Here is a 24,778-nt window from a genome sequence, read left to right on the forward strand (position 1 = left end):
ATTCCCCAAGTCTTTCATGTGAAAGCATGTACTTCAATATTCTTTAAATTTGTTGATGATAACTATATTGTTGCCACATATAACAAGATCGTCGACGTAGATAAGGACATGGACCTCGGTGTTGGTTTTATGCATAGAAAATAGGCTATGATCATACGGACATTGTTTAAAGCCATAAGAAATGAGAGCGGAAGCAAGCTTTGCGTACCAACATCGAGGTGCTTGGCGGAGACCGTATAAGGATTTTCGCAACCGACAAACTTGTCCGGTGGTGGCTGCCGAGAACCCAGGAGGTGGTTTCATGTACACCTCTTCGGATAAGTCACCGTGTAAGAACGCATTATGAACGTCCATTTGATGTAGGGACCATTTTTTAGTAGCTGCAATGGCGAGTAAGGTACGAACCGTAACTAGTTTGACTGTAGGGGCAAATGTTTCGTTATAGTCAATACCTTCAATTTGCTTGTTGCCCATGACTACAAGACGAGCCTTGTAGCGCTCTATTGATCCGTCTGCATTATACTTGATTTTATACACCCACTTGGAGCCAATTGCTTTCTTGTTTGGAGGAAGCGGTTCAAGTGTCCATGTATTGTTTTGCTCAAGAGCGTTGATTTCGAGCCGCATCGCCTCTTGCCATTCGGGTACCTGCATTGCCTCGTTAAAATGTCTAGGCTCGTAACCTTTGGTCACGACCGATAAGAATAGTTTGTGATTAGTTGAAAACTTAGCATAGTTAACAAAATGAGTAATAGGGAAGGAGGTACCTGATGATGTTAATGAAGCTTGTGAGGTCGATGGGGGGCGCGTGAGCTTGACGAAGTCTTTGTGTCGTGAACTAGGAAATTTGACGCGATGTCCACGTCCCAAGTCTGTTTCGTCATTTGGTGTTGGGGCAGTGGTGTCGATGTGGGTCGAAGTCGTGTGGTCAGTCCCAGTAGGATTAGAGGCCGGGGTGTCAACCTCATTGGGAGCAGGTGTGGTCACGGGTGGGTTTGAACCTGTTGGGCCTGCTGGGCTGGTGCCGGTGTTGGTGGTGGGTTCGGTGGAGGTGTTTGTTGTGGGTGGGTTTGGAGTGGTTGGTTTAGAGCCTTGGGTTTATTAAGAAGTTGCCTCACATTGAAATTTGCTAATCCTAACGTCTTGGATTCCAGTTTACTTATCTTATTTCTCATGCACATCTTAAATTTCGATAGATATTGGTACGTGTTAGCAATTTTAAGAATGGTAGGAGTATAATTGTTTATCTATTATTTTCATTTTATAAAAAATTATAAATAAATTACTTGTTTTTACGATGATAAAAATCACCAAATACCAACATCAATATCAAAATAAAATAGTCGATTAACAACCTCTTCATGTACAAACTAATGAAACTAATAATAAAACACAAATAAAACCACTAATTCACAATGATTAAGTTGTGTGTTTGTTGGCTCATATGGCTATCAATCCGTCTCATTATAGACGGACATTACTCGTTTAAAAGTGTAGACGGCTAGTGGCCCTCTCGCAAAATGCAATTGAGAGGGCAAGTGGGGTATCCATTTCTCATCCACTTGCACTATCCACTTTCATTTTGTAAGAGGGACACTATCCGTCTATAGTTTTAAACAGATAGTGTCCGCCTAAAATGAGAATTTGTATATGGCTATATATATTGATGGACTTAATGTGAAAGTAGGGCATAAATAAATTTAAGGGGTCTTATTAAGTATTAACCAATAATATTAGCAAAACTCCATCTTAAAAAGAAGTCTCAAACGTCTATAATATGAAAAAACTTGAACTCTCTCTCATTGCTCAAGAAATGCTTCTTTTATCGTATAAATGTAATCGTTCCGTCTCCATTTAGTTTTGCCGTTACATGTGAGATGTTAATTTATGTACCTCAAAAGATTTGAAACTGCAAAAAATGAAAAAGAGTTTCCAAACTACTATAAGTTCGTAAATATTACTCGGTAAAGGCAAAGAAAGCGAAAAATACAAATTGAGCCATGACCTCATACAATTTTCATTTACGCGAAGGGGAAGATACAAATATGAACTAATTATTTTAATATTGACTCGATTGTAACCTGAATCAATCTCAAAGTATGAGTATGCTAAAAAAACATCTAAAATTGATCTCAAATCAAAGTGGACTAAAAATTTTAAGTATTTCATGCTCGATAGAATCACTCACATTAGCTGAAACTGTTACACGACTTACTGAACTAATAGTGTTCCGGGTGTAATTCCAGAGCAAGTATCGTTACCACCCGTGGCTTGTAGAATAATGTCTTGAGTTGAACCCTTCTTGCCTTTATCGTTCCTCTCGGCCTCTCCTGCAACAATGAACGAACTGAGGGCTTGGCTTTGTGCCAAGCGTACTCACTCCGACGCTCAAGTCAGTAAACTTAAAGGATTAAGTTGTGTTACTTGGCTAGGTATGTATTGTAGAGAGATAAGGAAGATATTACCAGATGAATAGTGTATTTAGGTTAAGTTGTGGGATCCTTTCCTCAATGAAGGTTGAGGAGTATTTATAGGCTTTTACCTTTTGTCACGTAGTGGCCAAGTGGCCAAGTGGCTAGCAGGTGGAAAGACTGATCTACCCCTCGGCCGAGGGACCTATGGCAGGCCGGCGGGCCATGTTGACTCACCGCCGAGGGGTCTTGGATATGAGTACGCGGATATGTGCCCCGGCTGGCAGGTTGTCACGCCGAGACCCAGGCTAACAGGGCCGATGGGCTGCATCGGCTAGCTGTCTAAGTCGTTGACTTGCTGTGGATATCTTTGACCTTGTTCAATATGTTGACTTGGTCAGCGGTGCAGAATATGCCCCATCAATTTGCCCCCAGCGTAGTCTATGCCGTGGTATGGGCTCCGATGTATGTTTGAGCGTATATTCTGCGCAAGTAATTTGTAACAAGTGTTCCTTAGGCCGTACCATATCCCCCCTCCATATGGATGCGTAAAGGGTATCCGATGTGGAAAAGAAAGTGACGCTGGCCGAGACCAGGGTTGAAAGTGCCGGTTGCTTTTGATTGCCCCCGGCCGGCGCTACCTAGCTTGGTTGATCGAGTGGCCGGCGGAGAACAGATGCTTGGGAATTTGTTGAGGAAGGTGAATAGGCGGAGAGATATGAATGGGCGTGTTGAAGACGCTTGGTCACTTTTGCATTGATTGACGTCTAACTGTTGCAACGATTGACATCTCGTGGTTGCATGTCCGACACGTGTCTGCACGCTGATTGGATGACGCTTCATGGGCTGTTCGCTGATTGGTCCCTCTTTATGGGCTTTTCCCTATAAATAGGGTAGTTATTCCGTGATTTTGGCCACCAATTTCAGTTTCTCAAATTTTTCTCCAAAATCTTCATCTTTCTAAACTTTCAAGAGCTTCCTCTTCTTCCAATCTTCAGAGTCTTTGATCCGGCGAGTGTTTTTCTTCGAGGTAAACAAACAAATTTTTCTTTTATCTTGCTAGTATTTTGTTGTGACCATGTTTTCTGCTGATGCTGGACCTAGTAAACCTGCTTCGGAGGGCCCTAGGTCTCCTTCTCCTGAAGTTGATCCTCAAATTCTGGAGGAATGGGAGGATGATGATTCTTATGGTGATTTTGGTGATGATTTCGGTGAGGATGCGGAAAGTGCTCGTCCCAAAGAGAGGAGGCGGTACGTTATGGATCACGGTGACGTCTGTAAGGCAAGCGTTGACCGAGCTTGGACCCATAAGTTGGCCAGTTGTTCTGGTGAGAAGTTTTTCGAGGGCCACTTTTTCTTTGGCAGGGGATACAAGATTGTCATCCCTGAGGAGGGTCAGGCCGTCTGTTGCCCTCCACCGGGCCATACCGGTGTATATATGCGACACTTGGAGTACGGGCTCCGGTTTCCGCTGAACGAGTACGTCATGGCTATCATCAAAGCTATGAACGTCGCTGTGGCCCAACTGCATCCGTTGGCCATTAGGACGATAGTCGGCTTTGTGTGGCTTTGTCTCTTCAAGGGGGAGGCCCCGACGGTGAATTTATTCCGCCGGGGCATTATCTCCACCGTCAATCTCTCGGCGTCGGTTGGTACAGTGTGCACATGGAGAAGGGTTATGTCTCTGTTGACAAACTTACTTCTTGCAAAGACTAGAGAGATCGGTGGGTGTACGTTAAGGTGCCGGATGACTATCCACGCCTCATTGCCGTTTCAAAGACCAAGTTAACTTGCGGTGTGAGACTAAGGCGGAACTTGACGATGGGTCTCCGGAAAAACTCAAGATGGATGCCAGCAGGTCCCTCTTAAGGAGGATGAGAGGCTGGCGATGAGGCTCTTTGAGGCGGACAAGAGTGGGGTGCCGAAAAGATGGATTCCCCCAACGCAGATCATTCTTCAGGATGAGCCGCTCTGCCATGTCGGCCTCATACCGGCCTTAGCACAGGGTGAGTAGGGTCGGTATGAGGCCCATCACCGCTGTCAATGTTCCTGTTCTTCGAACTCCGATTTAATACCTCTATTTAATCCTTGCTTTGTTTCCTTCGCAGACCACTTTGGACCGGATTTGTCTGAGGATATCCTCCGGAGAATGGGGCTGCACAAAGACAAAACCGTTGCTAACTTGCATCCCAAGGCTCGACCCACGACCGGGGACGTCGCCGAATGATCTTATGGACCAAAGAACAAACGCTTGAATGTGGTGGAGGCCCAGGCGAAGGTTGTTAGTAATATGCCGCGCCATACGCGAAAAACAAATCCTTCGGCGATGATGGCGTCGACATCGGCTCCGCCTTCCACCCCCCCTGTTCAGAAGGATACGGCGGAAGTCGTTTATGTCTCCAATGGCGATGATTCCGGTGAGGAGGAGGGGTCTCCCCTTGTCCGTAAAAGAAAGCAGACAGCCTTTACCGCTGCCGTTGCTTCTGCTGGCGACGAGGAAATGCGGCCTTCGGCCAAGAAGGCCAAGCACGGTATTGATCTATCCGGTGGCTCGTTTTAGCCGGTTCATCAAAGGTATTCTGATGACAGGCTTTTCGGCATGCCTATGTATGTTGATACTGATGCCCCCCCCCCTTTTTTTTTTTTTTTTTTTTAAAAAAATTTTGTAGATCAACCGTGGCATTTCCCGCTCTTGTTGAGCAAAGAACGGAGGAGAACCCCGCGCAGGCTGGTGATCATAACGTCGCTACTGACTCTTCATCCCAGAAGGTTTCCCTTTCCCGTCCGCGGGCTGGTGATCATGACGTCGCTACTGACTCTTCATCTCAGCTTGTGGCGGAAGGCGCGAGGTTGATTAAGAGACTGGCGAGGTGGAACGAGCTGACCGGCGCTCGTATCATGAAGCAGGAGAAGGCCGTGGCTCAATCCGCTTTTGAGCTTAATGCCACTAAGAAGGTGGCCACGAAGGCGAAGCTGGATCTTCTCAATGAGCAGAGGCTTCGGGGGGAGGCCGAGAAGGCGCTCTTGGCTGAGAGAAAGCTCAGGGAGGACGCTGAAAAGGAGGTCCTTGCTGAGAGGGCCAAGGCCGAGACTTCTGCGGCCGAAGTTGAAAAGCTGCTGGCGAAGTGTGGCCTCGTTCAGAGGCACGCCGACCTCTATCTCCAGCAGAGGAATGAATTCAGGGAACGGTTTCAGATCCAGGGGAAGGTGATTCGGAGCAAGGAGGCCATCATCAGGCAAAAGGAGGACGACATTGAGATGCTCCAAACCAAAATGCTCCCTGACATGTGCTCCGAATTCCGGGATCTGGCCGAAGCAGCTGCCAGGGAAGTAATTGAGGAGCTCTTCCCTCTTGAAGGTTCCTTTCCGTGGAGCAAATTTGACGAGCTGTTTGACGACAAGCTCGAAGCTAAGGAGAAGGCCGTGGAGGAGAGGGTCAAGGATGCGGTGAGGGTGAAGATAGAGCAGGAGGCGGCCGAGGAGGCAGCAGCCCTTGCTGAGAGGGCAAAGACGGCCAATGAGGAGGCCAAGAGAATGAGGGAAGCTGAGGCTGCCGAGGCAAAGGCTGAGGCTGCCAGGAAAGCCGCTGGGTTGCCCACCGAAGGAGACGCTGCTACCGCTGCTGATGGCGAGCAGCAACAGACATAGGGAGATGATGTCTGTACCATTTTGCCTTTCCGTCTTTGTATTTTGTACAACTTTGGCAGGTTGTCCTTTGGCTGACCCTTATGGGGACGGCCGTCGTTTGTATTTCTTGTAATTTTGTTGAACATATTTAATAAGAGCTCATTTCTTCTGCCTCCGGCTTGGCCGAGGTTTTTACCTCATTCCCTTTTCCTTGTGCTAATAGTTGAGCATCTCAATCTGTACTTAACGTTTCACTTTGTCTCTGGCTCGACCGAGGTCTTTTCTCATCCTTGTCTGAGTTTTTTTTTTTTTTTTTTTGTTATTAATTGGGCATCTCCTCTATTTCCGCCTTGGCTTGGCCGAGGCAGTCTTAGAGTGCGTTCCTCAACTGTGCAACGCTTCTAAGGCGTTTTGATCACTTTGCGAGTATCAACTGCGCTGGTCGTGACCGTCGAGGTATTTATTTCCTGAGGGTGATTGCCATTCTTGCCGGTGTGACGGTGTCAGCCGGCGAGTGCTCCTTGTTAGTGACCGCCGCTCTTGTCGGTGTGACGATGTGGTGGCGTCTATTTCTTGATGATGACGGCCGTGGCGTCTACCACTTGGAGTGACTGCGACGGCGCCAATTTCTTGATGGAGACTGCCGCTCTTGTCGGTATGACAGTGTGAGCCGGCGTCTGCTTCTTGATAGCGTCTAACGTGGCGTCTACCACTTGGAGTGACTGTTGCGGCATCTACCTCTTGGGGTGACTGCCGTAGCGTCTACTACTTGGGGTGACTGCGACGGCACTAATTTCTTGGAGGAGACTGTCGCTCTTGTCGGTATGACAGTGTGAGCCGGCGTCTGCTTCTTGATAGCGTCTAACGTGGCGTCTACCACTTGGAGTGACTGCTGCGGCATCTACCTCTTGGGGTGACTGCCGTAGCGTCTACTACTTGGGGTGACTGCGACGGCGCTAATTTCTTGGAGGAGACTGCCGCTCTTGTCGGTATGACAGTGTGAGCCGGCGTCTGCTTCTTGATAGCGTCTAACGTGGCGTCTACCACTTGGAGTGACTGCTGCGGCATCTACCACTTGGGGTGACTGCCGTAGCGTCTACTACTTGGGGTGACTGCGACGGCGCTAATTTCTTGGAGGAGACTGCCGCTCTTGTCGGTATGACAGTGTGAGCCGGCGTCTGCTTCTTGATAGCGTCTAATGTGGCGTCTACCACTTGGAGTGACTGCTGCGGCATCTACCTCTTGGGGTGACTGCCGTAGCGTCTACTACTTGGGGTGACTGCGACGGCGCTAATTTCTTGGAGGAGACTGCCGCTTTTGTCGGTATGACAGTGTGAGCCGGCGTCTGCTTCTTGATAGCGTCTAACGTGGCGTCTACCACTTGGAGTGACTGCTGCGGCATCTACCACTTGGGGTGACTGCCGTAGCGTCTACTACTTGGGGTGACTGCGACAGCGTTAATTTCTTGGAGGAGACTGTCGCTCTTGTCGGTATGACAGTGTGAGCCGGCGTCTGCTTCTTCCTAGTGACTATGGGGAAAATTAACGTTTTGATGGAAGGCTTGGACGATTTTTCATTAGATAAAAACATGCGTCGGGGTGCCCACAGCTGTTTTGGACACCTCCGCCGTTACACAGAGTTTTCCCGAGATTATCAGTGTCCTAACAGTTTATCAAAGGCACACCCTCCCGGTCAGCCGCTAGCTACATCCATGAGGTCGCCCTCCTGTTGTAAGGATAGACTTTTCCCTTTCTCTGATTTCTTTGCTACTTTGAGGGATTGCATGTTGCATCCTCTGGCAGCTATCTGGACGTTGGCCACTTCGTCATTCTCGTCTTTGGAGACGAGCTTATGCACTTCCCCCCGGTCCGAGATATACATCAGTGTTAGGGCCCGGATGGACATCACCGCGTCAGCCTCGCTCAGGGTGATTCGGCCTATGAGAACGTTGTAGGCGGACGAACCGTCGATGACCACGAACTCAGCTAGGACATTTTTAGCCGCATTCTTCTCGCCGAACGTTACCGGGAGTCTGATTGATCCTAGCGGTATCAGGCCGGCCCCAGAGAAGCTGTATAGTGGGTTGGTGCAGGGGCTCAAGTCCTTGACTTTCAGGCCGAGACTGAGGAAGCACTCCCTGAACATGATGTTCGTGTACGCGCCTGTGTCAATCAGGCACCTTTTGACTAGGTGGTTGGATATGTCCAAATTGACCACAAGTGGGTCGCTGTGAGGAGCGATGACTCCTTCGTAGTCCTTCCTTCCAATGGTTATGTCGGGGATGTTGGAAGCGGAGATCGCTGTGTTGGGCACAAAGTTGATGGCCTGGTATAGCTCGTTCAGGTGCCGTTTGTGCCCATGAGCGGACCCTCCGTTCTCGTTGCCCCCGATGACAACATGGATCACTCCTATCCGTTCGAAGACGGATTTCTTACCCGAACTCGTCGGCGTCGATCTTTTGGCTTTTGGCAACGTATTTGCCGAGGCTCCCCTTCCTGGATCGCTCTTCAATGGCATTCTTTAGATGCCGGCGATCGTTGGTTAGATGGCCGGTGTGGCCGTGGTACTCACGATCTTGGCTCGTGTCACCGTCGCTTTTTGGCTTGGGGGTCTCTCCTATTTCTCGCCCTCGTTTTGCTCGGGCGAAGACCTCGGCGGTACGACGAGAGGGGTTTTATCACTATACCGCCTCTGGTGGTACGTTCCTGAACTCCACCCGGCGCCCGCCGAGTCCTGTTTCCTGGTGGATCTGTCCGACCGTGACCTATTATTCTCACGGCGTCTTTCATCGGACCGCGACCCGTTGTTCTCACGGCGTCTTTCATCCGGGTTGTCCTCCCGGCGCTCTTCTTTCTGAGTGCTCGGCCTCGGCTGGGCCTACCCGGTCTTATGATAGTCTTCTACCTTGATGGCTTGGTCGAACTTTTACGCGGCGTCCAAGCCCAGGCCTCCGCACTTGATGAGCTCATTTTTAAATCTCCCCTTGAGAGGCCCTTCATCGTAGCGAAGGCCGCCAGTTCGGGATTGATTTCTCGAATCTGCTGGACCTTTCCGTCGAACCTCTTCACATAGCTTCGCAGAGACTCGCCTCCCTCCTGTTTAATAGTTAGGAGGTCCGATGTCTCCACGGCCCTTCTCTTGTTGCAAGAGTCCTGGGCTAGAAAGGCGTCCCTTATGTCGGCGTAATAGTATACCGAGCCGTCGGAAGCCCCTTGTACCAACTTTGAGCCATTCCATGCGAGTTGTTGGGAAAACTCGGCACCCGGACCTCATCAGTTTGCTCCCATACCGACATGTAAGACTCGAAAGCCTCGGCGTGGTCGGTGGATCGCTATCTCCTTGTATGATAGAGGTGGCAACTTGAGCTTAGTTGGCACCTGGACTTCTAGGACGTGGCGCCGAGGGGCTGTCGACCACGTGCTTGAACGATACGCGGCGATCGGCTCCTCGCATTCCTAATCCGGCTCCTCTCCTCGTAGCGGGAAGGACTCCTTCTTCGACTTGGACTTCTCCTCCAACTCTGTTGAGTCGGACTCCTCTGGCTCCTTTGGGGTAAGCCTCGTTCGTGCTGCGGGGACGCCGTCCTCCCATGAGTGCGGGAAGGACATAGGTCTACCGCGCCCACTTTGGGCTCCCCCGGCGTCTTGACTGCGTCAGCTTCTCCTAGTGCTCCGTTCAAATTTCTCGGAGTCACGTTTTGGGCCCTGGTCTCCTGGACGGTTTCCGCCGCTCTTGTCGGCGTGACAGTGTGAGCGGCGTGTGCGATTAGGTCCAGGAGCATTTTCAGTTTTGCTACGTCAACCACATGTCCCATGATGGTGACCTGGTTGGCTGGCAGCGGCGTGTCGGGTATTATTGGCATCCCGAACTCTGGTTGGATTACTCCGCCGGTGGAGGGCTGCACGACTCCAGAATTGTTGAAAGTATCATCTTGGTAGAATGTGGTTTCGTCGGTCACGACTGCGTCTTGTTGTTTCGACATCTTCTTTAGCTTTTTGGGTGAGTTTTTGTTTTTTTTTTTTTTTGTTTGGGAATGAATGTGACTAGCTTCTAGTGTCTTTCCCCACGAGATTTACGCCAATTGTTCCGGTGTAATTCCGCAGCAAGTATCGTTACCACCCGTGGCTTGTAGAATAATGTCTTGAGTTGAACCCTTCTTGCCTTTATCGTTCCTCTCGGCCTCTCCTGCAACAATGAACGAACTGAGGGCTTGGCTTTGTGCCAAGCGTACTCACTCCGACGCTCAAGTCAGTAAACTTAAAGGATTAAGTTGTGTTACTTGGCTAGGTATGTATTGTAGAGAGATAAGGAAGATATTACCAGATGAATAGTGTATTTAGGTTAAGTTGTGGGATCCTTTCCTCAATGAAGGTTGAGGAGTATTTATAGGCTTTTACCTTTTGTCACGTAGTGGCCAAGTGGCCAAGTGGCTAGCAGGTAGAAAGATCGATCTACCCTCGGCCGAGGGACCTATGGCGGGGCGGGCCATGTTGACTCACCGCCGAGGGTCTTGGATATGAGTACGCGGATATGTGCCCTTACCGGGTTGTCACGCCGAGACCCAGGCTAACAGGCCGATGGGCTGCATCGGCTAGGCTGTCTAAGTCGTTGACTTGCTGTGGATATCTTTGACCTTGTTCAATATGTTGACTTGGTCAGCGGTGCAGAATATGCCCCATCAAATAGTTCTTAGAATAGCCCCTGATCATCAAAAGAGAAAATAAAATTATAATCATATTCAAAATAACATAATATAAAATTTTACGTAAATAGACAATAACAAATAATATTAACAAATATGTCTAATGCATGCATAATAATAATAAGCACAAGCAATATACTATGCTATATATCCAACGGTTGCCGAGCTGAGCTTTGACATATTTTGCTTTATATAGTCTATGCTCATCATCAAAATAATGTAGTTGATTGTTGTAAGGAGTCCTATTCGAGAATAAAATATCACACACCCTTCAAAATTTTATCTGAACTATAATAATAAAAGTCTACTAAAATTATGATCTCTTCCTTTTAAACAGTTTGTTACGTACTATTTAAAAAGAATAAAATGTAGATTTAATTTAATTGAAAAAATAATTTAAATTGAAAAAATAATTAAAATTTATTTAGGTGTTTTACAAAAATTGGAAACTTTTAAATTGCCTGAAAAAAGCCCCTTTCATATCCCCTTTTATATATATATATATATATATATATATATATATATATATAGAGATTGAATCATGTGAGGCACCCTCCTTAGGGTGAGGTAGCTGAACCCTTTTTAAACCATTAGATCTAATAATTGTAGGCTCACCAGATTATAACACGTGTCCCTTAATAATTCCTAACTCACTTCACACTCTCTCTCTTTATCTCGTCTTCATCAGACACCGTTTTCGCCATTCTTCTTAGCTCCATTTTCGCCATTCTTCAGAGCTCCGTCTTCGTCATTCACTCAGATTTCGACGCCATTTTATCGCTGAGCTTCCTTCCTCCATTATCACTAAGCCTTTTGACCTCCATTAACATCCGGAAGTTAGGTAATTTCAATCACATACTTTTCATTTCGATTTATCCCGATTTTAGTCCTCATTCTTCACAATAATTTTCGATCAATTTATTTACTTTGTTAATTTCTCAATAAACTAGTTTAATTACTGATTTTCGTTCTTTTTTATGGAGGTTTTGATCGATTTGAGAGGAAATCTTCCTTCATTCCGTCTTTTTTGATTAATCTCGTCTTCGCCATTATCGTTGACCTTTCATTCCGTATTTCTCACACTAGCTTTTGAGTTTTATCCATTATGGCGCCCTTCCATTCATATTTTTTCGTACTGATTTGTTCCTAGCCATTGTAATAGGAACTTGATCGTGGGATAAAATTATGTTTGTGATTGATGTTTGTCTGCCTTTCTCCGTTGCCTGTTTTATTTGCGTTGGTTGTGGATGCAGAAGGGAGAAGATCGCAGTAGAGAAAATTGGTATGTGCAGAATTATATGTATATGTATATATTCTGCAACATGTGATGGTGAGCGCTTTAGATTTTTGTGTGACTAGAGAAATATAGATGATGAATAAGCCACTTTGAAGCTATAGAAAAACTTACATGAGAATATGAGACGGTTATATTCAGCAACATGATGATTATTCTGTGTTATACATCATTTTGTTATAAATTCATTGGTCTAAAAGTTTGGTATGTGCAGGGACAATGCAGATGCTAGATACAAGGCACTTTGAGCTCTTTCTGAATGAGGGCTATCAAAATGGAAGCTGGGACTACATCCAACTCGGGTCACACGAGACAAAGAAACATGCCAATGAAGCTACTGGGGCCATCTTTGATTTGAAGCACTTGAACGACGCTTCAACTACAGGTTAAAACTTGAGACTGAATTTAGCCCAAAAGTATTTGTGGCCTATGTTAACCCGACTTTTTAGATTATGTAGCACAGCCACGGCCAGTACTCAGATATTTCTAACCGCGTATGGAAAACATAGTCTGACGCTTGGCATTCTGCAGAGGTGCTCAAGACGAAGACATGGGTCGGAAAACAGGATGACTGCATACCAAAGGTTAAGATCACGCGTCATGCTGTTGCTCTCAACACCAACCTGCACCAAAGGTTAAGATCACTCGTTTTCACAAGATTAGCCCCAAGTCACAAATTCAAGTCCAAGATTCACAATATTAGGTTTAGGGTTCACAAAATTAGGTCCAGGTTTCACAATATTAGCTCCTAGATTCATAATATTAAGTCCAAGATTCACAAAATAAGGTTCAAACATAGACCTGATTTTGTGAATCTTGGACTTAATATTGTGAATCTAGGAGCTAATATTGTGAATCCTGGACCTAATTATGTGGAATCTGATTTTGGCAAACATAGACCTGATTTGTGAAACCTGGACTTGATTTTGCGTTGGTTGATTTTGTGATAAGATGATCTTCATGAAGCATCAACTCAATGTTTGCAAAACTTGTCTGTTTCTAGCTTAGTAACTGGTTATTCTTTGCTATGTAGCTGATGTTAGTTGATGTAATTTCAGGTGTTAGTTTCTTGCAACCGCGAGAAAGAGAGAAATGGATTCCGTCTTGCTTTTATTCTTTGAAGATATGATTTTTCTTGTAAGTTGATTTATTGCGGAACAATGTGCTTTGGATTTCGACTACAACCTCCATCCCGTTGTTACTGTTCTCGTTTGCTGTTACGGTCAACTAATGTCTGACCATTAATTTCTTAAGATATAGATTTGTCAAACAAATATTTTCATATTATCATTGTAAAAAGTTGTAGTTACTTTCTCTTGAGAAAATATAGGTTGAACACCATGTCCTTTGGCCGTCAAAGTCAAATATGGACAATGTAAATGGGATGGACGGAGTAATTTAGATGATGCTACATTGCTTACATCACATTTTCTTATTCTGATTTCTCTTTGAATTGTTTTCTCCTTCGTGCTTGGTTCACTGATATTGACGTTACCTTTAATGCGGGTAAGCCAGTTATGAAGCCAATCATTTGATTTCAGTTTTCTTTCTTCATTGAATTGGAGCTAATCTCTGAGGCGTCATTACTCTAGGCTTATGCTATATCTGCTCTTTGCCTTGCATTTTCTTTGTCGCGGTTGTATGTACATTTTTTGTGGTACACAATTTCACTTAATTTGTTGATATTCGGCAGGGGATGGGCTGGATGGTTGGTAAGATGGTAGTTGGTTATGGACCTTGTGGTGGTGCCACAGGGATTACAAGTAAAAGGAGTAGTTGAGTGGGTGTATAGTCTGAAGTGGGAGATGTAAACTTATCCAAGTTTGTGTACAATATATTTTGGATAGGTCGTGAGTTGGGTGGTTTTTTTTTTTGCAATTTGGTGGGTGGGTTATGGTGGTGTGGTGGAGGATTGGAGGCACAGTGGAGACTAGAGAGCTGCATCATGGTGGCAGTTTGTTTTAATCTGTTTTCCTCAGTTTTATCCGTTTTCTTAGAAGTGTTATGACTGTCTTTAGAATCATAACTCTCTGATCTGGGTACCGAAATTTGTGAACCCTGTTTTTTTGGATCAGTAAAAAGACTGTTTTGATGAACATGAAAATTTCCCCGAACCGTTTGAAATGGGGTAAGGTTTCCACTTTTCTAATCTCTGGAAACAAATGTCCTGGCGAGTTATGTAGGTTTTGAAGGTTTTACGTTACCACGGTTTGAGGCATTATCTGCTGCATTAGTGACGCCACGGTGAGATTCTCATGCCATGAAGACCGATTCTCGAGACCAAGACTCACTCAAATCTAATACCATCCTCACGATTCTTTGCCATTACATCTCCCCATTCTAAAACTGAAAAATACTCCGTATATGTTGAGGCTTTTCTATGTCTTTTGTTTCATTGTTTATGGAAAGAAAATGTTTACGTATTCATATGTTGTTTGGGTCAAATTGTCACAGATCGGTGCTAAATAACATCGAGGCGATTATCTTATTTCCATTGTTTATACTTGAGAATCGGTCTAAATTTTGCTCCCCCAAATCCCCGCCAAAAAAAAAGATCTTTGCTTTTCTTTGGCATTAGAATTTGTTAATTGATTTTGTCTCACTCTCTCTGTTAGGGATGATTGTTACCTCTGCCTTGATAATATGGAAGGCTTTGATGTGTTTTTACCGTGCGAATCTCTGTCGTGGTCGTACTTTCAGGAAGCATGGAGCCTGGCTTCAAGAGGGTGAGTCTTACCTTACTTTTATGCTTCATCTAATTTGTGCAAAGATATTGCCTGAGACCGAGCTGGCATTAGAATTTTTAATTTCTTTTGCTCATTGAATCATTGTTTTGTTGTGGCGTTTTCAGGCTATTGGTAGTGGTGTCTCATGTCTTCCTTGACACACCTTATTTTTCTCTTAAATTGTTGTTCTCTTGTCCCATGTTAGCTGTCATCATCCCCAACATAACGAGTTGAGTGTTAAGTGATGGGCAAGTTGGTCATCGTTGTTCTTAGTGCTGATACTGCAACTACAATTATAAATAGAAATTCTGTCATGAAACATGTTCTGCCCTCGTCAATCTTTATACTCCTCCTGCAATATCATAAAATGTTATTGGTATTTTTGGACTTGCGGTGTAACTGTGGTACTTGCTTATCTCTTAAAAAAACGAGGCATGGTGCTTTCTGAAGCTCTTCAATATGTGAGAAGCAAAAGACCCCAGGCATCACCTAATGATGGCTTCATAAAACAGCTTCAAAATTATGAGCAATCACTTCGAGGTGTGTGTCTTGCTCGTTTTTGCACTTTCTTGATTTAATATTGATGTACTTTGTTGTAGAATTGTTGCTCCGTCAGTACCCGAACTTGACAACAACAAAAATTAAAGGGGGTGAGGCTTGCATCCTTAAAACGGGGGCTGACTTGAATCTTATGTAGTAGAAACTTGATTTTGTTGATGCACTGCTTGTACTTATTATCTATTAGCTCAAAAGGTAGAGCATTGTGCTATTGCGCAAGGTGTGGGTTCGAGTCCCACATAGATGAACCAATATAAATATACGATTATAATATATTTATCAATGTTAATATATGTCCACTGTCACTTGTTTGTGTGTTAGATTCACAAAATCGGGTCTAGGATTCACAAAACCGGGTCTAGGATTCACAAAACTATGAAGTAAATTGGAGAGGTCGGCCGCCTCGCCATAAACAAGTCAAATTCCAAAATACAAGCAAACAACAACAAACTACTCAGCACCCCCTGACGGGCCAGTCTCAGTCTCACTAGAAGTCGCGACTAAAGCAAACACGATCTCGCACTCCGGCCACCTCTCTGGAGAGCTCTCCAGCGTCTCCTCCTCCATCACGATCTCTGGCTCTGTCGTGACACGAGAAGCCTCCGTTGTAGCTAGCTAGGCCCTAAGCGAGACGATCTCAGCCTCTCGACATCGCAACTCCTCCTCTCAACGCAACAACTTCTGGTCACGATTGATGATTCCAAGCTCATGTCCATGGATCGTCGCCCTCGACTCATCTAACTCAGCATGGACCCGAGTCAACTCCTCCGGATCCGCAATGCTCTAAAAAAACATGGATCGTTAAACTCGAAACCAATTAAACAAAACACAAAAAACAACAACGAAATCACAAAAATAAGAAAAAGAGCACAATAGGGTCTAGATTCACAAAATAAGCTCTAAGATTCACAAAATAAGGTCTAGGATTCACAAAATAAGAAAAAGAGCAAAATAAGTGATTTCGACCCTTTTATGACCCAATTTCACAATATTGCCTTTTAGTTTCACAAAACAAGCTCTAGGATTCACAAAATAAGGTATAAGATTCACAAAATAAGACAAGGAGAAAAATAGGTTATTTTGATCATTTATAACCAAGTTTCAAAATATTGTCTTCTAGTTTCACAAAACAAGCTTTAGGATTCACAAAATAGGGCATAAGATTCACAAAATAAGAAAAGGAGGAAAATAGGTGATTTCGACCATTTATGACCAAGTTTCACAACATTGTCTTCTAACATTCACAATATAAGCTCTAAGATTCACAAAATAAGGTCTAGGATTCACAAAATAAGAAAAAGAGCAAAATAGGTGATTTCGACCATTTTGTGACCCAATTTCACAATATTGCCTTTTAGTTTCACAAAACAAGCTCTAGGATTCACAAAATAAGGTATAAGATTCACAAAATAAGACAAGGAGAAAAATAGGTGATTTTGATCATTTATAACCAAGTTTCAAAATATTGTCTTCTAGTTTCACAAAACAAGCTTTAGGATTCACAAAATAGGGCATAAGATTCACAAAATAAGAAAAGGAGGAAAATAGGTGATTTCGACCATTTATGACCAAGTTTCACAACATTGTCTTCTAACATTCACAATATAAGCTCTAAGATTCACAAAATAAGGTCTAGGATTCACAAAATAAAAAATGATCAAATTTTTCACAATATTGTCTTCTAGCTTTACAAAACAAGAATAAGGTCTGACATTCACATAATTGAAGAATATTAGCTTCTAAGTTCACAAATTAAGCACTAAGATTAACAGAATAAGGTCTGACATTCACATAATAAGGTTTGAGATTAACATAATAAGGTCTGAGATTCACAAAACGAGGTCTGAGATTCACCAAATAAGGAAAAGGGCAAAATAGGCGACTTTAACCACTTATGATGACCAAGTTTCACAAAACAAGCCCCACGATTCACTGAACAAGGTCTGAGATTCACAAAACAAGAACTGAGATTCACAAAAATAAGGCAAATAGCAAAATAGGTGATTCCTAACACTTATGGTGACCAAGTTCTAGAAAATGATCTTACAAGTTCACAAAACAAGCTCTAGGATTCACAACACAAGGACTGAGATTCACAAAAATAAGGCAAAGAGCAAAATAGGTGATTCCTAACACTTATGGTGACCAAGTTCTAGAAAATTATCTTACAAGTTCACAAAACAAGCTCTAGGATTCACAACACAAGGACTGAGATTCACAAAATAAGGCAAAGAACAAAATAGGTGATTCCTAACACCTATAATGACCAAGTTTCAGAAAATTATCTTACAGGTTCACAACACATGCTATAGGATTTACAACATAAGGACCGAGATTCACAAAATCAGAAGAAGAGCAAAACAGGTTAAGGTAACCGATTTTTAAATAAAGAACCAGCGTGTAATTGCACTATGTCAACCATCAACTGCTCATTATCTCCTGGACAACATGGTACAAGAATTCCATAAGTAATCAAGCAAGTCATTCAAATACAAGAGGGAAAAAATATGTCTAGCATTCAGATGATTGAAGAATATATGAAAATGCTACTCTGGCATAATTTCTCCTTCATTTCCTTCTTGACATTCTTATTCTTCCTTTATAAATCACTCAATTTTAAAGCGGTTAAACGAAAGAACTTACCGCCTTCTCCATCAAAGCTTCCAATTCTTGGTAATCTTCACCAGTTCGGCAAATACCCTCACAAAAAACTTCAATCCCTTTCTCGGCAATATGGAGACCTTATGTTGCTTCACCTTGGTAGCAAACCGACTCTTGTCATCTCATCTCGCAAATCTTTGGTAGAGAGGTTATGAAAATTAATGATATTATATTCTCCAATAGGCCGAAGTCAATCATTAGCAAAAGATTGATATACAATAGGAAAAATGTTGCAGGGGCTCCTTATGGATCAAATTAATGGCTTGGATACAAAAGTAACCAAACTTGCTAAAGAATTTGATCAGTTCCTCGAGGGGATCGTTCAAGAACATGTTGATAGGCTAACAACGGAAGGAAATGGTGAAGTGACTGAAAAAAGCAGAGAGGGGGTGAAAGATTTTGTGGATGTTCAAATGAATAACACAACTGGTTTTCCCATTGATAGAGATAGCATCAAAGCTCTCATATTGGTATGTCATTCCATCTATACCAATTTAGTACTTTGTATTGTCGTCGTCATCATTTAATCACCCAAAATTACGTACATATCCAAAATGAGGTTTCCAACAAGCTTAACAAGTTGATAAAAAATGATCGAAAATCATTCACACGTCTCCTTCTCCCCGAACCCCATAAAACATAGGAATTTTGTATTATGCAAGTTTCGGATTTTGTACGAATCAAGTCATGGTGTGGAAGTATCCATCTCTCTGTCTAAGGTATGACCTCTCAAATGTTGCTTCTCTTATCTTGCAAATGATCCAAATTTGTGGATGCAGGTAGGTCATGCAATTGGAAAATCGCTACAATTGATCTGAAAATCGCTCAATTGATCAAATTGATCGAAAAAACGCCGGAATTGATCAAATTGATCGAAAAAACTCTGGAATAGATCAAACTGATTGGAAAATCGCTACAATTGATCGGAAAATCGCTGCAATCTACGAACAATTGCTTCAATTGATTAGGTTATGGAGATTGATTTGGGAAAGATGGCTGAGAGGAGTTTTGATGATGAAGAAAGAACGTTGGGCGTGTGTTTGTAATAATGTAATTGGGTCAATTTTGATCTAAGCGCAATATATCACAGTCCGCTCAACATGTATCATTTTGGTGAGTCCGGCCGCCTCGCCATAATGAGGTGCCTCACCTGATCCGGCCTCTATATATATATATATATATATATATATATATATATATATATACTAGACTTAATGCCCGTGCAATGCACGGGCCTATTTGTAATGTTCTATCATGTACTCCGTATAATGTGGTAACAAATAAAATGTAAAAAGCTTATAATAATGCAAGAGGGGAGGAGGTAGATGCCTCAAAGTGATCCACAAAAAATACATAGAATATTGCTTCTTTTTTTACATTTATGTTATCACAGTTAAATAAACTGATTATCCTATAGTAATAAACTTAAAAATAATAATAGTTTTATTTTGTTGGAGTTTTTAATATTGCTTAAAATATTACTTTTTAATAAGAGCGCTCGATGGTAATATTTCCGGATAGTTGGGGTAAAACTCAATTAATTTCAATAGAGAGATAATAACTTCCAACATTTTAACTTTCTCCTCATTCTAACAACGGGACACCCTCAAATTAATATCATCATACCCTAAATTCCGTAATGCGACTTGCAATTACTCTTCGCATATCCCATGACTAACTCTTTTTAGCTTTAATCTTAATCTTAATGTAGTTGTTGACCGGTTTCGATCGAAACATGTCAAGGCATGATATATGCAGACTGCAGTATTACGTTGTACAATCTACCTCTTCGTAGCCTTTTCTCCCTTCACACTCTTTCATATCTATTCCCCTTACTAAAATATGGGTAACACAAGTAACTGTTCATAATGAACAGTACCAAGATGCTGCGGTTTTGTAATCTTTTACTCTATGCGCTGCGTTTTGATACCTCATCCTACTTTTCCAATTTATATGCTCTATCCTCTTCCACCTCCTTTTTTCTCGTTCATCAATCAAACACACACCCCCACCTTTCCTCTTTCTTACAACAAAAATGGCGATTTTCCTGGAGATGACGCAAGCATTTCAATCTAATTCTCTTTCATCAACTGATCTACCTACTTCCAAGCGTATGATCTTGTTTTGTTCTTCCCTAATTTCCAGGGTTTGTCTGATTTTCGATTTTAGGTTGTGAAATTTTTTTTTTTTTTGGTTTGATTTGGTTTAGATTTAAAGGAGATTGCAGCATTGTTAGAGATGAGCTATCATAACAAGGAATCTCGGTAAATCGCTCGTGTTATCAACTCACTTTCACTCTGCGTCACAAATTAACGGGTCATGTGCGATCGTTGTTCCTTGATCATGCTCTTCTTCAAGTAATCTTATATCGGGTTTTAGTTGGTGATGAATCGTCAACCCAACGTCGGAGCATACAAGCCTTACCCTCAAAAAATGGCATTATACATATCGGCAAATATGGTCACATCGTCTATCAAATATCACCTTGCAAGGTTTAATTTTTAAGTGCCTTTTGTAAACTATTTGTGAAAAGCTTAGGGTTTGGATTGGATTTTTTATATGTGTGTTTGATTTGCTTGCCCGCATCTGTTAATTGTGATTATTCTATTCCTGATAATGACAAGCATATATCATGTAACATTTTTTTCCATTTTCATTTTCGATTGTTTTACTGTGTTTTTCAAAAGATTGTATTAGGATGAAATGGGGTGTTCTTGTTTGATTAGTCTTGTGCGAGGTACGCAAAAGTTGTGTGAAATGAGTCCAAACTACTAGAAAATCATGCTCGTATTAGTGTAAAAGTAGTTGTCATCTGTTTTACTTACTTGTGCAAGGTTTCTCTATACAAGTATTTTGGTTATTTTTGGTTCCTGTCAATAAATGTGTGGAATTAGTGAAGTTTGTGGCTTTGGGTTGTGGTCTGTTTAGGAATTGTATAATGATTGAACCTTTTGGGGTTTTGTGGCTGGACTACTGGTTTGATAAAGTTTGGAGAGATTGAAGTTCGATAAAGCTTATTTGAGAAAGGGTGTTAGCTGATTTTAATAGATATTGTAGCTTAAGGATTCTGGCTTGATGAAGTTTAATTGTTAATTAGTGTGTGTTAATGGAGTTATTGAGGTTGGATAAAGGTTATTAGTCGAAACTGGGTAATGAGGCTTTTGGTTTTTTATTGTGCCATACAAATTCAATTAGTGAAGAGTATTGAAGAGTAGAACTACTGGTTGCGCTCTCTGTTTTACAGTCATGTAATAAAGATTGAATCTTAGGATCTTTTAGGATATTTTTATTAGTTGAGTACTTGAGTGGGAGCTTTCACTGTTTTAGTGATTTCATAAAAGTAGTAAGTTTAGACCCTTAAAGTTGTTATTTGTTCATGTGCAAAAACATGATTTACCTTGGAAGTTTGGAGGTTTTGGCATCTATTAGATGGAGAGGAGGGGTGTTGCGCAGAAGGGAAGTCTGTTGGTTGATACTTTGATTGTATTTGTTTTTGGATGCAAGTGAGGTTTGATGAATTAATAGGTTGGGACTTGGACGGTGTTAGAAAATGTACAGAGGAGAGTGTAGATTCAACTTTCTGCGGAAGTGTTGTTTTCAGATGGTCAAGGCCGTTTGAGGTTGTGGTGACCCGTGACATCACATGAAATGTTCACAAAAAGCTTATGTGAGATAGTCTTATTTGTCGAACAACTCCTTAACCCTATTAAAATTGAGGAATACATGAGGATTTGGGTTGGTCTCAGTTACATGAGTTATATGTAAAAATTGAGATCGTCTAAGCGTGTATTCTCTGGTGAAATTGGTACTTGATTCCCCCGTAAGCTGGACTCTCTTTCTCCAAGTAGCGGATGTTATTCGGTTTTAGAGCTGTTTGTTTAGCCACTATTAGTTTTTTCCCCATTATGACAAATGAAGAAGTTAGATATATGTATTTTTGCTTATTTTTTAGGGCCATTTCCATTGATTATGTTATCAAAGAAAACAATTCTCTCTACATAGTTGTTTTCAACATAATTCCCAATATAATGTCAATGTAGGTTTGCTATAATCCAAGTCTTATCTTATGTAAAATTTGTTGTTTCCTTTTGATAAAGTATTGCCAAAATAAAAATATATTTTTGTTTCATGTCTTCTTAAAAATTATTCATTGGCTTTATATGGTATTGAATGTTCACCAATGGAGTCTTTGTAGTTTAAACTTTAAAGCTATTATCTGTATACTGAACTTAAGTTTTTGTAGCAATCATGTGCATCCCATATTGCTGAACTTTAACAGGTAGATTACAAGTGAACCGCTCTACTGTAATATACTTTGACATATTGTATTTCACATGAATTTGAGCCAACTTTTACTATTATGATTGATTATTTGATTGATTGTCTTTGGTTATTATGGAATACTATATATTTCGTAATAATATAAGCCAATTGCACTAATAAATACTCATTTCATTATTCTTTATATGTCGTTTTAGACAAATGAGAATTTTACTCTTTAGATGTCGTTTTGCATTTTCCTATGCACTACTTGCCCGTATTTTTTTTTTCATTTAGTAGTATAGAGGGCGGGCTATAGTGTTGCTCCTTTTTTGTTTGACTGCTTTTGAAGAGGAAACTGGGTAGGAGTGATGTTAATAGGCATGCTGGGTGCTCAAAACCATGACTACGTGTTTTGAAATTTGATGACAATTGTATATCTGAGTAATATGAAATTATGAAACTATCGGAGCCGAATAAGTGGATTTTCTGCACTTTTAACTGTTGGTCATACTTTATAATTTTATATCCTATTCTTCTTTTAATTTGACACTTCTTTTTTTCTTTTCAATTCTGCTCAGTTTACTGTACATAAATATATAGAGTCGAACAATAATCGGGGATATAGGGTTGAGATGTGCTTACCTTGTAAACTTTTAGAAGCTTGCTTCGTTGCCTCCGTAATGATAATCTGAATCTATTCTTCTCTTTTATAAAGGTTAGAGCAACTCCATTTAAATAAGAATAATCATAGCCAATTTGTGTACTAAACTACTAATTGATTGATGGAGAGTGAAAAAGTGTGTGACAGTCAACTCCTCACCCCTTACGTTTACAGCTTACTTCTTCAAATTTATATTACCCAATTAGTCAATTATCATCACTGAGTAAGCCATTCTATTGCTTCTGACAGCCTTTTTTTTGTTCTTTTAGCACTTCCGCCAAGTGCCAGTAGGACATGATATTTAGTTACTGGTCGGTCAATCCTTCATCACTGGTTTTTTCTCAATGATGTGGCAGGATGAAAGTCATAAATGAAGGGTGGGTGTTTGGAAGACGTCTCTTAACGTGGACTGAAATACTGTGACAAGTGATGGTCGCAGCTGGCTTTAGGGCAAGAGATGGTACCCAAAGTAAAAAGATGTATTTCCAAGGCTTGTGCTCATATGTAAAACAGTTCAGGTTGGACCTCATGTACCGGCACTCTATTTTTCTTGCAACCTATCAGTGTATACTTACTGTTATACACTTTTGGTTTTAGCTTTCGAATTATATGCCAATCTTGAATCAGCTCTGACTAAGTTCTTGAGCAATAACTGAGTGTCAGACTCTAAAAGAGTTCTATAATAAAGATTGTTGCTGTTTATTTTTTTGGGTTTTGTGAGTTGCTGCATAAGGCAAAATTCCGTTGAGTATTAACTTGTGGTTGAATATGTACGTATCTAAGTTTGCGCGGTTGAAGACAACAATCAACATTGCTTGTTGGATTTCTGTTTATAGTTTATTTTCACACTTACACATGAAAGACAGTTGGTTGATCCCGTCTTGTGCCCAACAGACTGAGGATGACAAACTCTTGCTCTAATTGATGAAAAATATATTCTCGGTAATTTCAAATTGTGTGCATGAATGATTAAAGTTGTCTATTATGTGATGATACATGGTTTATTCTCCCCGAGAAATTTATCTAGGTTACATATGGATTGTTCTTTGTAGTTCTGTTGTGCAAATGAGTGTTGGTGTACCAATAAATGTGATTAAATAAGTGTTTCTTGAAGGTAATCTGGTAAATATTGTCCAGATGCAGTGTGATGGTGACTTATTGACCTTACTTTCATATCTAATAATAGGAGAATTGAGTTTTAAATGTGTTTATGGGCTTGGATTTGTGCCAATGTATCTTTTTAGGACGATTTTCATTTATGGGGGTTATCTTATCGTGTTTATTGTTTTCAGCCACAAGGGAAGGACATTAGAGCCTATTGCCAAGGTTTTCAACTCATAACCAAGGTAACTATGTTTTGGAGGACAATGCGAAGATGATAGGAGATAAAGAGAACAAAAATAGATTAAGTGAAGAACAAATACATATAGACACTAAGTTCAGACAACTATTTATAGAGGCGTGCACTCTTTTTGTACAACTCTCGGGCTCTAAGTATGTAATCACAATTTAGAGTTTTATTATTCTTTGAGGGAAGTTGGATTATTACTGTCGCTACAAAAATTAGCTTTCTTATATAGTTCTCCCTGTAAGTGAGAGAGAGGGTGTGAGCAAGACGACAAGGGTGAATAGCTAAACAAAAGCTTAAGGAGAGAATGGATGAATATGTGAACATAGGCGAAATATAGCGAGAGGGAGAAAAAGACGAGAATGACAACGAAGGGTGGTAGAGTAAACGGGAGAGGGAGAGAGTGGAAGGGGTTGAACATATGAACAAAAGCGAATGAGATTTCATTCAAACCCATAATATCAGGTTGAATAACTTTGGACTGTTGTGTAAATGTGTTTGGAAAATATCATATATCTTATCATCTA

The 24,778-nt window shown here is 41.7% G+C and overlaps 1 long non-coding RNA gene across 1 annotated transcript; it reads left to right on the forward strand.

Annotated features, from left to right (window-relative positions):
- The first annotated feature begins 19,809 nt into the window (after positions 1–19,809).
- LOC141596772 (uncharacterized) lies at positions 19,810–24,778 on the forward strand. The gene is made up of 4 exons (XR_012522589.1): positions 19,810–20,090; positions 20,189–20,471; positions 23,260–23,421; positions 24,196–24,778. It is a non-coding gene; the product is annotated as an uncharacterized LOC141596772 (long non-coding RNA).

This window comes from Silene latifolia, chromosome 8 (genome assembly GCF_048544455.1).
Source record: "Silene latifolia isolate original U9 population chromosome 8, ASM4854445v1, whole genome shotgun sequence".
NCBI classification, from domain to species: Eukaryota; Viridiplantae; Streptophyta; class Magnoliopsida; order Caryophyllales; family Caryophyllaceae; genus Silene; species Silene latifolia.